Here is a 12,560-nt window from a genome sequence, read left to right as displayed (position 1 = left end):
CAAGAACCTGGAAACAACCATGCTGCCCATCAAAAGAGGACTGGATTTTAAAAAATGTGGTACATATACACGATGGAATACTACGCAGCCATAAAAAAGAATAAAATCATGAATTTCGCTGCAACCTGGATGGAACTCGAGTCTATAATACTGAGTGACCTCTCACAGAAACAAAGATCTGAATATCACATGTTCTCACTCATATAATGGACCTTGAACATCCAATGCAATACTATAAGAAAATGACTGACGGTACTGGGAAACTATGGGGGTGAGGGGGATGGGATTAATAGTAGCAAATATCTGTCTGGGGATGGGAAAACACCTCTTATCCACAGGGTGCTTGAATGAAATGTAATTGTACACCTAACCCTTAACTGTACCCCACAAAACCATAATAAAAAATACTAATTAATGAAAAAAAATAAAAAAATAAAAAATAAATAAAATGACAAAACAAGCTGTAGGAATCTATGAGTCAGAGATGAATATTTGAAATATATTATTTTGAATTAATTAGAACAGTCTCTTTGCTGTCTTTCCTTCCTTGTCACAACTTTTCACCAATGTTCTATTTAATAGTCTGAACAAAGCAGAAGGATCCTGACATAGGCCTCTGGAAGACAGCATACATGGGCACAGAAGCAAGCTCCTTACAGATCCCAGATGCTTACATGATTTACACTCTTATTATTTTTTTAAACAATAGCTTTCTATTCTCATCTTAATGTTATTGCCTCCACAAATTTTTACCATATTTACCTTCTGTCCCCTCTATTCAGAATTCTTAAATGTTTGTGCCACTGTTAAAAAGAGTCCTATGCATTCTATTTTCTGGAATGCACCTTTCCTCTCTTTTTTAACTGATTTGTTATTTTTCTGAAAGACACCACTTTTCTTAGCATCTCTCAAAGGTAGGGGCTACTTTTCCAATTCCTCACCTCTCATTGGGTTATGGTTCTGTTGGGCTGTACTCTCCAATGTCAACTCTAGGTTATTATTATTTTACCCTCATATATTATATCTTTGTGAGCCTGATCACACCATGTAACATTACTCTTCTTGGTTAATTCTCATTTTTATCTTTAGAGATGCATGTTAGTTCATCTACATCTGTAACTTTTGGCTTTTAAGCTGCAGCTATTCCCATAATCTCATCTGAGATTCTGAAAATCACTGTTCTAATTTTTCTCCTTTCCTTCTGATTGCATCTTCTTGTTTTCATTCATTAACATTGCTCCTTATAAGTCAGTGTTGCCAAACACTGTTTCATCAGATCTCATCCATACTCAACCTCTATATTCTCCTTATTTTAATTCATATTGATGACTGCAGCAATTACCTTTATGCTTACTATGCACTGAAAACATCAATAGCCCCCATGTATTCCTGAACTTTAGACACATATAACCAACTGTTCAAAATGATGTCTCCATTTGAAGGAAGCATGAGAATATAGAATCAAAATATCCAAAATTGAATTCATTCTTCCTGAGTACTGCTCATGTACAAATATTTTAGGAGTTGTAAGATCATTGAAAAATAAAATCTTCTATTATTACATGAGATGGAAAGCCCTGGCAAAAATTTGCAGAAATTAATGTTCCCAATGTTATGCCTATATCATTTCTCAATCAACTGATTAGGAAGTCTGTTGAAAGGAAAGGCAATTAGTTGAGTGATAACTAAGACCATTTTAGATACTAACCATTAATAAAGTTGTAATTTCTTAATTATAGTAAATATACTGTAGTTTTCTTATTCCCAGAACCAGTCAATTCATATCTAAAGAAGTACCTCTAGTTTTGTATTGTCTGCTGTTTTAAAAGTGTGGATGGAATAATGAATGGATTAGGAATATTACATGAGAGTTGAATAGGCGAATATTAAAAGATGGACAGAAAAAAACTCAAATATTTTAAGAATAGTTATATGTCAGTATTGAATGTAAAAGAGGATCATGACAAATCTTAGGGTGGGAGTGAGTTGTAATTTATATTTTAAAAAATAGAGTATTGCCTTCCACAATGTCATGGCCCGCCTTCTAATCTCCCACATTCTGTCTCTCTGAGGTTGCTCCAACAGTAGCAAGACATTTGTATAGCTCACTGTGGATGAGTGTGCCTTGCTCTGTATAAGACTGAGTAAATGACTTTAATATCTCAAAAACAAAGATTATATTTTAACTCTACACATTAATCAATATAATGTTACTCTTCTGCTTCTTATCAGTTTAAAGAAAATGTGTACAACAAGTGAACACTTACTAACAATGTTGTTAATGCTTTTGTTAAGGTTAGAAATTAATTTTGATTGGAGTAAACACTGGCTACAATTCATGATACTTAAGTTTCTTTACTACCATCTCCACCTTCCCTTACCAACATGTTAGATCAGCCCACAGTCCTGAAATCAAGATTTTGCAATTCTCTCTTTTTACTGGAAAAGATAGAAAAATAACAGGTTATAAGATAAAATGAAGAGCTTTTGACCCTTGTCATACTCTTTGTCAGCAATTTTAATGTTTTATCAGTACATATGAACACAACAGAATGCTCAAAATGTAGCTATTTAATCTGTTCCTTCTGCTGTAAGGCAGAACTGGCTCATTTAACCATTAAAGGCTCTGAAAAAAGTCAAGTTACAGCACTGTTTTACCAAAACATTTACCACCTCGTCACTTTTCTTGGCTTTAATTGTGGATCAAGTTCTTGAATACTGTACTCCCTGAAGTGTGCACTAAACAGATCATTTTGTTTTTGTTATTTATATTGTATTGCTTTGGTAATTCAGTATACTTGGAATTTCAATGACCTTGATAAGAGCAGAAGAACAACAATAGATGTTACAAAGAGGAGCATGTCTTTTCTTACATATACTTTTGGCAAAACAGGTGCCTCCTCCCAGTTTGAATTAAAAAGTAAAAATCACATATTTTACTTTATCAGTCATGCATAGTTTCAAGACCTTCTTTTACCAATATCAAGTTAAACAAACATGAATGCTGTCACAGTTAATCTTCCTGTTGATTCAGATTGTAATTTATAGATGTAGTACCTGCCAGAAAATCTCTTTGGCAACTCTGCCCTCTTCTAATTGATTTCCTTCTGTGTTGCCATCAGAATATTTCCAAACTTAAATATCTAATCAACTGAAGGCCCTCCTTGCTTAAAATATTTTAATACCTTTGCACCCCTCAAAGACCCCACACAGCAATATCTTGTTTTGCCTACCCCTCTAGTCTCATCTCATATCTCAGTCTCTGCTCCTGCCATATTGCTATTAGTTCCTATGCCCTACAATCATTAGCCCCCATTTGAAAACCCTTCACCCACGACACTCTTCCCCTTCTATATTATACACAAAAATACTTTATTCTTCAGATAATTTCCTCAAACAGGGCCACACTGACCCTAGTTTAGGTCAAATTTTTGTTGTTTGTAAGGGCATTCATAAAACCATGCTTCGTTCAAGTTTTTATCTTGGATATTTTTCATGTATGCAACAGTGAAATTGTTTAATTGATACCCATTTCATACACTAGGCAAGCTTCTCAACTGTGACATTGTTAGCATTTTGGGTGGCACATTATAGGATCTTTAGCAGTACCTCGGCCTCTAGCCACTAGATGTTAGTCCCACTCTACCCACCCTCCATAAATGTTTCCAGACATACCAATGTCTATGGGACTAAGGTGTAGGTACCAAATCATTAACTCTATGAATGTAGAGATCTAAGCTTTTGCTCACTGTTTTATTCCTATGCCTAACATAATGCTGGAGTTTAGTGGGTACTTAATAAATAAATATTGTAAACAATAAATTTTGAGGTATGAAGTTATTTCTATAGCAGAATCTGAAAAGATATCAAAATAGGAAAGCCATGAAAAATGTATCTAAAAATTTATTTTAAAAGCTTTCAAGAGCTAAGAGAAATACTCCTATTTGTGGATATCCTTTCTAAACCAAAACATTTCTTTTGTGTAGAAATTTATATACAAAAAGTTAATGTAATTCTGCTTTAAGTGCTTTTTAGGAAACAAGATATTTTGAAAATTGTAATGTAAAAAATATTAAAAATCTACTATTTAAGAAAGCTTTGTCCTTCAAATTAATCTACCACTACTTAGAAGAGGAGCTATAGAGGTGTTTAGGTTGATAAAGGTAAAATATTGCACTTAACTCATGTATATTGCCTAGCTCAATCTGATTTTAAAGTAATACACAAAAAGTTATTTTCTACATGACTAAATATAGGGATTAAGTTTGGGCTACTAAAATTGTAGCTGATCTTGCCAGTGTTTAACGTTTTAAACATTTAACAATTTAACAGATTGATGTTATACCTCAAAGGAATTATGCCTTTTTATCTTCTGGTGTTTTAATTCAAAATAGAAGTTAAGCTAATGCCCCTAAAAATATGAAAATTCCAATGGCTTAAATCAAAAGATTGTGTTATGATAAGAAAAATGATAGCATCCTGTCTCTCATTTACCTCCAGGACCTAGTGTTCTGGAGTTGTGTTCTTGGATGCATTATATTTAAATTAATTATGATTTACCTATTGTGATTTATGTAAATACATCCACTCAAATTATTCCTTCATGTCTTGTATATCTGTACATAATTTATCTGTTCTTAGACTTTCTTGGTATTCAGAATATGATTATAACTTCACACAAGATACAGTTTTTATAAAAGTTGTATATAGGGTTTTAGGAAACAACATAGAAACCCATTATTTACTACATACACTAGAATTCATCTTTAAAAGTATGATTTCCTGAAACTAAAGAACCCACTGAAATTCTCTATGAGTTAAGAAATGTAGTTAAGGAAAGGAGAAAGATGTTAGAAATTATTTTTTCCTGTTCCACCAGGCTTTAATACTTTAATATGTATCTCTTGAACACTTTGTCATTTTTGAGTTAAGAATATACTTACTAACTACAGAAAAACTATCCTTGATATAATTCAAAAGGTACATTATGCTATTTAGAAATGAAAGAACAAGGTAATCGGGTCAAAGGAAACCAAGGTGATTATCAAACCCACTTTGTAGCTATAGCCCACATTATACTAGATATATCTGTGAGAGAATGTGTACACTACTCTGCTAGAATTATTTTTACCAGGAAAGAAACACTAAATCTGAACACTGTAGTTAAGTTCTAAAATTAAACAAAAGAAAAAATACACATATGCAAAATTGTCATTCAAAACCCCTTAGGAATATGTTTTACTGGGAACCACTATTGTTCAATTAAGGCATTATTTTGGAGACAAATATCTCACATTAAGTGACACTCAGACAATTCTTCCTTCAGCATGGGTACAGACAGCTGTTTGTTCAGTAGGGTACTAGTATTGTTCAATAGGTTTGCTCTTAGGGGTGATGAGTTAAGATTCACACGTAGAGAAGGAACCACTCCCATTCTGAGAAGCACATAAAAATTCAGTCTTCTGAGAGAACAGCAGATTTCCATCTCTTGCCTCAAGCTTTCTTCAAGATATATACCTGTTCATGAGGGTAAGTAAAAAGGGCCATGATAGCATTTATATTTTATCTCTAGTTTGACCTATAATAAAAATTTCATATATTAAATGCATGTTTTGCTTAACTCTAGAGTCACAGGAATGGATTTATGTTCATTTGTATTCTCCAATCTAAACCTGAATTGGTAAACTATATACATTTATAAATATTAATAAGGTAGGAGTTTAATCTGCTATGATTTCAACTTTTTAAAATTTAGTACAAAATTCATTACAAGATTATAAAATACATAAACCCCAAATTATAGGGGTTAATGATAAATTTCATTTACCCCTGATTTCCTATTTCTGTTCTCCAAAAATTCTACCCCACTCATTTCTGTCATTAAATAAATTTTATGTTTTCCACTACCCAGGGGTTCATGCTAAGCCATGTGTCCTGGCTCTTGTCTTCCATAATCTGACTCTGATTTACTTCCAACTTTTGACACTACTACTTCTTTTTTAAATGTTTTGTTCTTTATTTTAAAGATGTGGGATGCAATTCAGATTTAGGTATGCAAATGGTCATCGTACAGGTAAAGTTTGGGCCTCCCTTTGGTCCCTACTCCACATGGTTTGAAATCAGGTACCCTTACTGATGTTGTGTACCCACCCTTCCCCTGGCAGTGTCCCGCTACTGCCAATCCCTTTATTATTGTATTATAGTAAATGTTAAAGGTCCACTTATGAGTGAGACCATGTGTTACTCAGTTCTTTGTTTCTGTAATATATCACTGTAAACACTACTATTTCTGTATATGTACTAATTTGATGCTCCTATTAATCATCAAAAGTGTCATTTTATTTCCTATATTTTCACAATGTGTTTATCCTATCTCTGATTTTGAATGCTCTATCCAACCAATAATTTCCAATCTACCTCTTACCTACTCTATTGTAACTAGAGTTAGTCACGTCTTCCAACTGTGCCAAAATTCTCTTTTCTTTTCCTTTTTTTTTTTTTTTTTTTTTTGAGTTGGAGTCTCACTCGGTCGCCCAGACTGGAGTGCAGTGGCCGCTCCCGGCCACCGCAGCCTCGACCTGCTGGGCTCCGGCGATCCTTCCGCCTCAGCCTTCCCAGTAGCTGGAACTACAAGCATGCACCACCACGCCCGGCTGATTTTTTGATTTATTGTAGAGATGAAGTATGGCTGCCCAGGCGGGTCTCAAACCCGCGGGCTCAGGCAATCCACTCACCTCAGCCTCCCAAAGGCGCGGGATTACAGGCTGAGCCACGGAGCCCGGCTCTCTTTTCGTTTTTTTAATATTTCTTTTATTATTATTTTTTTTTATTTTTATTTTTTGAGTTGGAGTCTCACTCTGTCACCCAGACTGGAGTGCAGGGGCCGCTCCCGGCCACTGCAGCCTCTACCTGTTTGGCTCCAGCGATCCTTCTGTCTCAACCTTCCGAGCAGCCGGAATTACAGGCACGCGCTACCATGCCCAGTTGATTTTTTTTACTTATTGTAGAGATGAGGTCTTGCCAAGTTGCCCAGGTGGGTCTTGAACCTAAGGGCTCAGGTAATCCACAAACCTCAACCTCCCAAAGAGTGGGATTACAGGCTGAGCCACCGAGCCCAGCTCAAAATTCTCTTTTCTTACTTCATATGGTAACAACTACTAATACTTCTGTTTATTGAGAATCTATATCACAGTTAGATACAGGTGCTTTCTATATAATATTTTACTCATTTTTAAAGCAGTAAAATATGAGGATGGCTATTCTCATGTTACAAGCATGAGTTCAAAAATCACTACTGTAGCTCAGCTGTGACATGAACCAAGAATTCTTTAGCCCTCAAATTATGCTCTTTCCCTATACATAATGGGGTCACATCTGCTCTTTTTACCTTCAATTTAGACCTATTACATTGGCGTTTTTATTATTCTTAATGTGTTCTATGTGAGTAACCTCTAATCCACTAGATTTTGATTAATCAAAGACTATTTCCAAACATCTTAATGATAGTCCAAGAAAATGAAAAGTATTTAATAAAATTATTGAGCCATAAACTTTTAAAAAGAACGCATTGAATGTAGATGTCTTCCTGTCACTTATTTCTCTAATGCCAGCAGTAACAACATATAGCAATTCACTACAAAACAACATAGAAGAAAATCTTATAGAATTATTTCTAAAACTTACTGTGATAGAAGTGTACTTTTATTCTGTAGGCCTCAGGTTTCTTATCAGTAAAATAGGTGTAATTCTAAAATCATTTCTAGTTTTATAATTCTAGGCCAAAATCCCAGGATTATTGGATAGTTCAAATGAGATAAATGCAAACAGACTTCAATATAAAATATTATATAGACATAACATACTTATTCATTCTGGTTTAATATTAATATATAAACTAAGTTCATTTGCAATATGTGCTAGTAACTAGGGAACTTGATCTTTTCCATGGCTCCAGTTCTCAAACCTGTGTTGAAATTGAATGGTATTTTTACACTGAAATGTAAAAAAAAAAAAAACCACAATCAAATTAAAAGCCAAGTCAATATTATTGTACTCATTGTTACCAACTTCTAATTTTAAATATTAGAAAACACACTATGCAAAACACTTGCAGTAGCTCTTTTTTGCATTACTTTAATTGTACAGTATACATGGTAGTTGATTCATTGATAGCATGTTGGGTTCTGACATTTCCAAAAATTAAGTTTTGTACTTAGGTTTTAGTTTGTGTTTTGATAATTTTGCAATAATTTCCTAGGGAAAAAAATATCAGGTCTTCTTTGACAGCTTAACTTTCCCCTTTGATTTCTGTACTTTGTGCATGAGAACAAAAACTACTATGGTAATGCAGTATTTCATATTTTAGTAATCAATCACAAGCAATAAATGCTGCACAGCCAGCATCTTAAGAATACACTTAGGTGTCTTATTGATTTCAGGACCATTAAACCTCTTACCAGCGTTATGACTACCTTCTGCTCATGGAAGCATGTACTCTTCTCAGCGACTTGGTTTCATTAAGAGCTGTATTCATATAGGCAAAGGCATACTTGTATGTAAAGATGAACTCTGTAATTCCCTATAAATGCATTTTAGGAATTTTATATTATCTTTGAAGGAGGTAGCATGCATGTCCTATATTTCACTATAAGAGCAATACCACTTGTAAAAAATGAACTTACAATTCGAAGTATGCATTAAGTTTTACTGCTCCATTTGGAGGTTGACAAATTTGGTTAATGAGAACTTATCTGTAAACATAATAAACTACGTTGGCCTATATGGATCCTGTAGAGATGTTTCCAATGTCAACCAAGTATTAAGTTTTAAGATATTAGAATTTGATACAAATATATTTATACAAACTCACTAGAAATATGAGCAAAGTATACCCATTCAGTGAATTCCACTTGCAATCTATCAATGTTGAGGAAGGGAAGAACTTACAGTCAGTTCTGCTATAAAACTTGTTTTTAAATGAGAAATTTGTTTTAACATGATAACTGTGTTGGGGGAAATTTCGAGAATAACATAAATTATGTGTAGCATTTGTAAAATTTCATCTTCAAGAATCATTATGTGAACTCAGAAAGCTGCATTCCACTAAATAAAACAATGTGGAAGTACACATAACGCAAGTACACTCTACAAATATATACCACTTCACTCCACAAATATATACCATTTCACTCCCAGTTTACACTCCACAAATATATACCAGTTCAGTCAAAGTTCATACTCCACAAATACATACCTCAGTTCATGCTCCTCTACATCTGGCATTAAAACTTTACTTTTGATTTCAGGTAGTCCATTTTTCATCACTTCACACTGACAAAGGCAAACCACATCCAAGCCCACTCCACAAGCAAACAACAAGTCTTTTTCAAGATAAAGAGCCTTATTTGTTATTTTACATATATATGTATACATATATATATACTATCTCCCATGTATAAAACCATGATATCAGTTTCATTAGATCCTTACATATTTTTATGTGACATTGACAAAGACTTTTTTAAAAGTGTTAACCCCATCCTCTGTAGGCCTTTTGACTTTTATTCCACAATTTTTTGTATTACAATGATTTTTAAGAACACATATGCCAATATAGCAGAACATACCATGAAAGTGAATGTAAATCATTTTGAGAACTCATATTAACCTGATAGAGACAATTATAATTTCATTAGGTTATTAATGATCTAGTTTATGTCTTTGGCATAATTGTATATAAATAAATTTATCATTACTCTGGGTTTTAGGAAAGCAAAGATATAAGATGAATAATCAGGAGGAAACAATTTCATTTCAATCCATTCAAAGTACTTAAAATTTATTACCATACTACAAAAATAAAATTGGGAACAGTTAACGTATTTTTAATATTTTTTAATTTTGTATTTGTTTTTTGAAACATGATAATGATACAGTCTAAGTTATCAGTGTAAACTTTAGATGAATCTATGCTTTTCTCTTTAATGTTTTCACAGAACGCTCATTCTTAATTTGCTCAACAATTATTACATACTCTGCTAGGAACTACTGTACAAGTAGAAAAGTACACAAATAAAATTATGTGCTCTACTGAGCCAAGAACTCTACTTCCATAAACTTGGTAAATATTAGAATATTTTGAGCATAAATATATAAGATATACCAAAAATGATAATTGTCTAAAAAATAAAATGGTAATTATATTGATTTATAGCTGAGTCCATGGAGGTTTCAAAAATCTAGTGTTTTATAGCCTGGAACAAGATATTCAAACAACAAAACAAAACAATTATATTATAGAACACTGACCCAATTTTTAAAAAGCTGGAAAAGGTCACAAATAGAAGTTTATAAATATAAATCATATATTTTATTCAAATATGAAGACTGAGTAGGGCCATATGATATCTAGCCAAAGAAAAATAAAATTAAAGAGTCATAATTTTAAATTATCTTGAAGTAAAAATCAGCCAAATACTCAAGATCCTTCCTTTTAAAATCCTGTGATGTTTTAAGAAAATACTTATCTTAAAATATGAAATAAAAATTAATGAGCAGTTTTTCTTTTCATTTCTTTCTTTCTTTTCTTTTCTTTTTTAGCAGTAGTCTCACTCTGTTACCCAAGCTGGAGTGCAGTGGTATGTACGCTCCCAGCCACCAGAGCCTTGATCTGATGGACTCAAGAGATTCTTCCACCTCAGCCTTTCAAGTAGCTGGAACTACAGGCATGCACCACCATGCCTGGCTAAATTTTTTTAATGTATTGTAGAGTCAAGATCTCACCAATTTGCCCAAGCTGGTTTTGAACTCCCAGACTCAGGCAATCCTCTTGTCTTCATATTCCAATTTGCTGGGATCACAGGAATGAGCCACCATGCCTGGCTGAGCATTTTCTTCTATGGCCATAGCCCTCCTTCCCTGTTTCCTAATACTTACCTTTAAGGAAACAACAGGTGTGAGCCACCATACCTGGCTCAGTATTTTCTTCTATGGCCTCCTTTTTCTGTTTCCTAATACTTACTTTTAAGGAAACAACATATACTTATACAACTATTATTAGGTAAAATCATTTAAATATCATTCTATAATTTTAATGCTGATTTAAGCTAATATTTCTATGCTTCAGCACAAAATTATTACCCTAGAAATTCCAAAGCGACTGTGCAATTTCATTACAATCCACTATCATGTGAAAGACAAAGTAAAAGTTATTCTGTGCATAGCAAAATATTATGAGATGTTTATTTTTCATCTTTGCTTTGAGCATCATGAGGAAAAAATATATATATTTTTAAGAAATCAGGATCTATTGAGAAAACAGAAAACCTCCCACAGTGGGAGGGGACCTGAGGGATTGGCTGAAAAAATATTTTAAAAAGTATTTTAAATGGTATTACAAGAAATTTTTAAATGTAATTTGGTTAGCAAAGTAAAAATTTAATCATATGTTTAAATCACAGGTCAATATGAGAAAACCAATCACAAAGTAGATAGTATTAGATAACTTCATTTTTTAAAATTATTTTTTTAATCAATATTTTTTATTTTGATATTGTGGGGTACAGTTAAGGGTTAGGTATACAAGTGTGCTTCGTTCAGGCACCCTTGTTGATAAGGGGTGTCTCCCCGTCCCCGGACAGATATTGACTACCATTAATCCGACCTCCCTTCCCCTCCACCCCCCATAGTTTCTGACCACTGTCAGTCCTTTTCTTATAGTATTACGTTGGACGTTCAAGGTCCACTATTTGAGTGAGAACATGTGATACTCAGATCTTTGTTTCTGTGAGAGGTCACTCAGTATTATTGACTCTAGTTCCATCCAGGTTACTGCGAAGTTCATGATTTTGTTCTTTTTTATGGCTGTGTAGTATTCCATTGTGTATATGTACCACATTTTTTTAGTCCAGTCCTCTTTTGATGGACTGTGTAGTTGATTCCAGGTTCTTGCTATTGTAAACAATGCTGCAATAAACATACGTGTGCAGGTATCTTTAATAGAGTGATTTGAGTACTTCAGGGTATATTCAGACACTTCTCAAAGAAGACATCCGAGCAGCCAACAGACACATGAAGAAAAGTTCAACCTCACTAATCATCAAGGCGATGCAAATCAAAACCACACTGAGATACCACCTAACTCCAGTCAGAATGGCAATTATCAATAACTCAAAAAATAACAGTTGCTGGAGAGGGTGTGGCAAAAAGGGAACACTCCTACACTGTTGGTGGGAGTGCAAACTAGTGTAACCTCTATGGAAAACGGTGTGGCGATTCCTAAAAGCTCTAAATATCGACCTCCCATATGACCCCGCAAAAGCAGACACTTACAAGCAAAACTGGTTCCTGTCTCCAGGGTCCCACTTCCCCATACCATCCTCCTAAACCACCTCTGCCAGGGGCTGGTAGCTGATGGCCACAGAACTTGCTTTATAGGCAGTATCTATTTTAAACCCTAAGAATGGTGTTCGAGATAGTTTTCAGACCTTATACTCTGATAGACTGGAGGCCTCACCCGGGCCCAGACACACACCAGGACACTGGCTTCACTGGTCCTGGGC

Source organism: Carlito syrichta, unplaced genomic scaffold (assembly GCF_000164805.1).
Source record: "Carlito syrichta isolate Samal-C Ts95f unplaced genomic scaffold, Tarsius_syrichta-2.0.1 Scaffold303697, whole genome shotgun sequence".
NCBI lineage: Eukaryota > Metazoa > Chordata > Mammalia > Primates > Tarsiidae > Carlito > Carlito syrichta.
The sequence above is the reverse complement of the archived record's forward strand: the minus strand, read 5'-3'. Positions refer to the sequence as shown.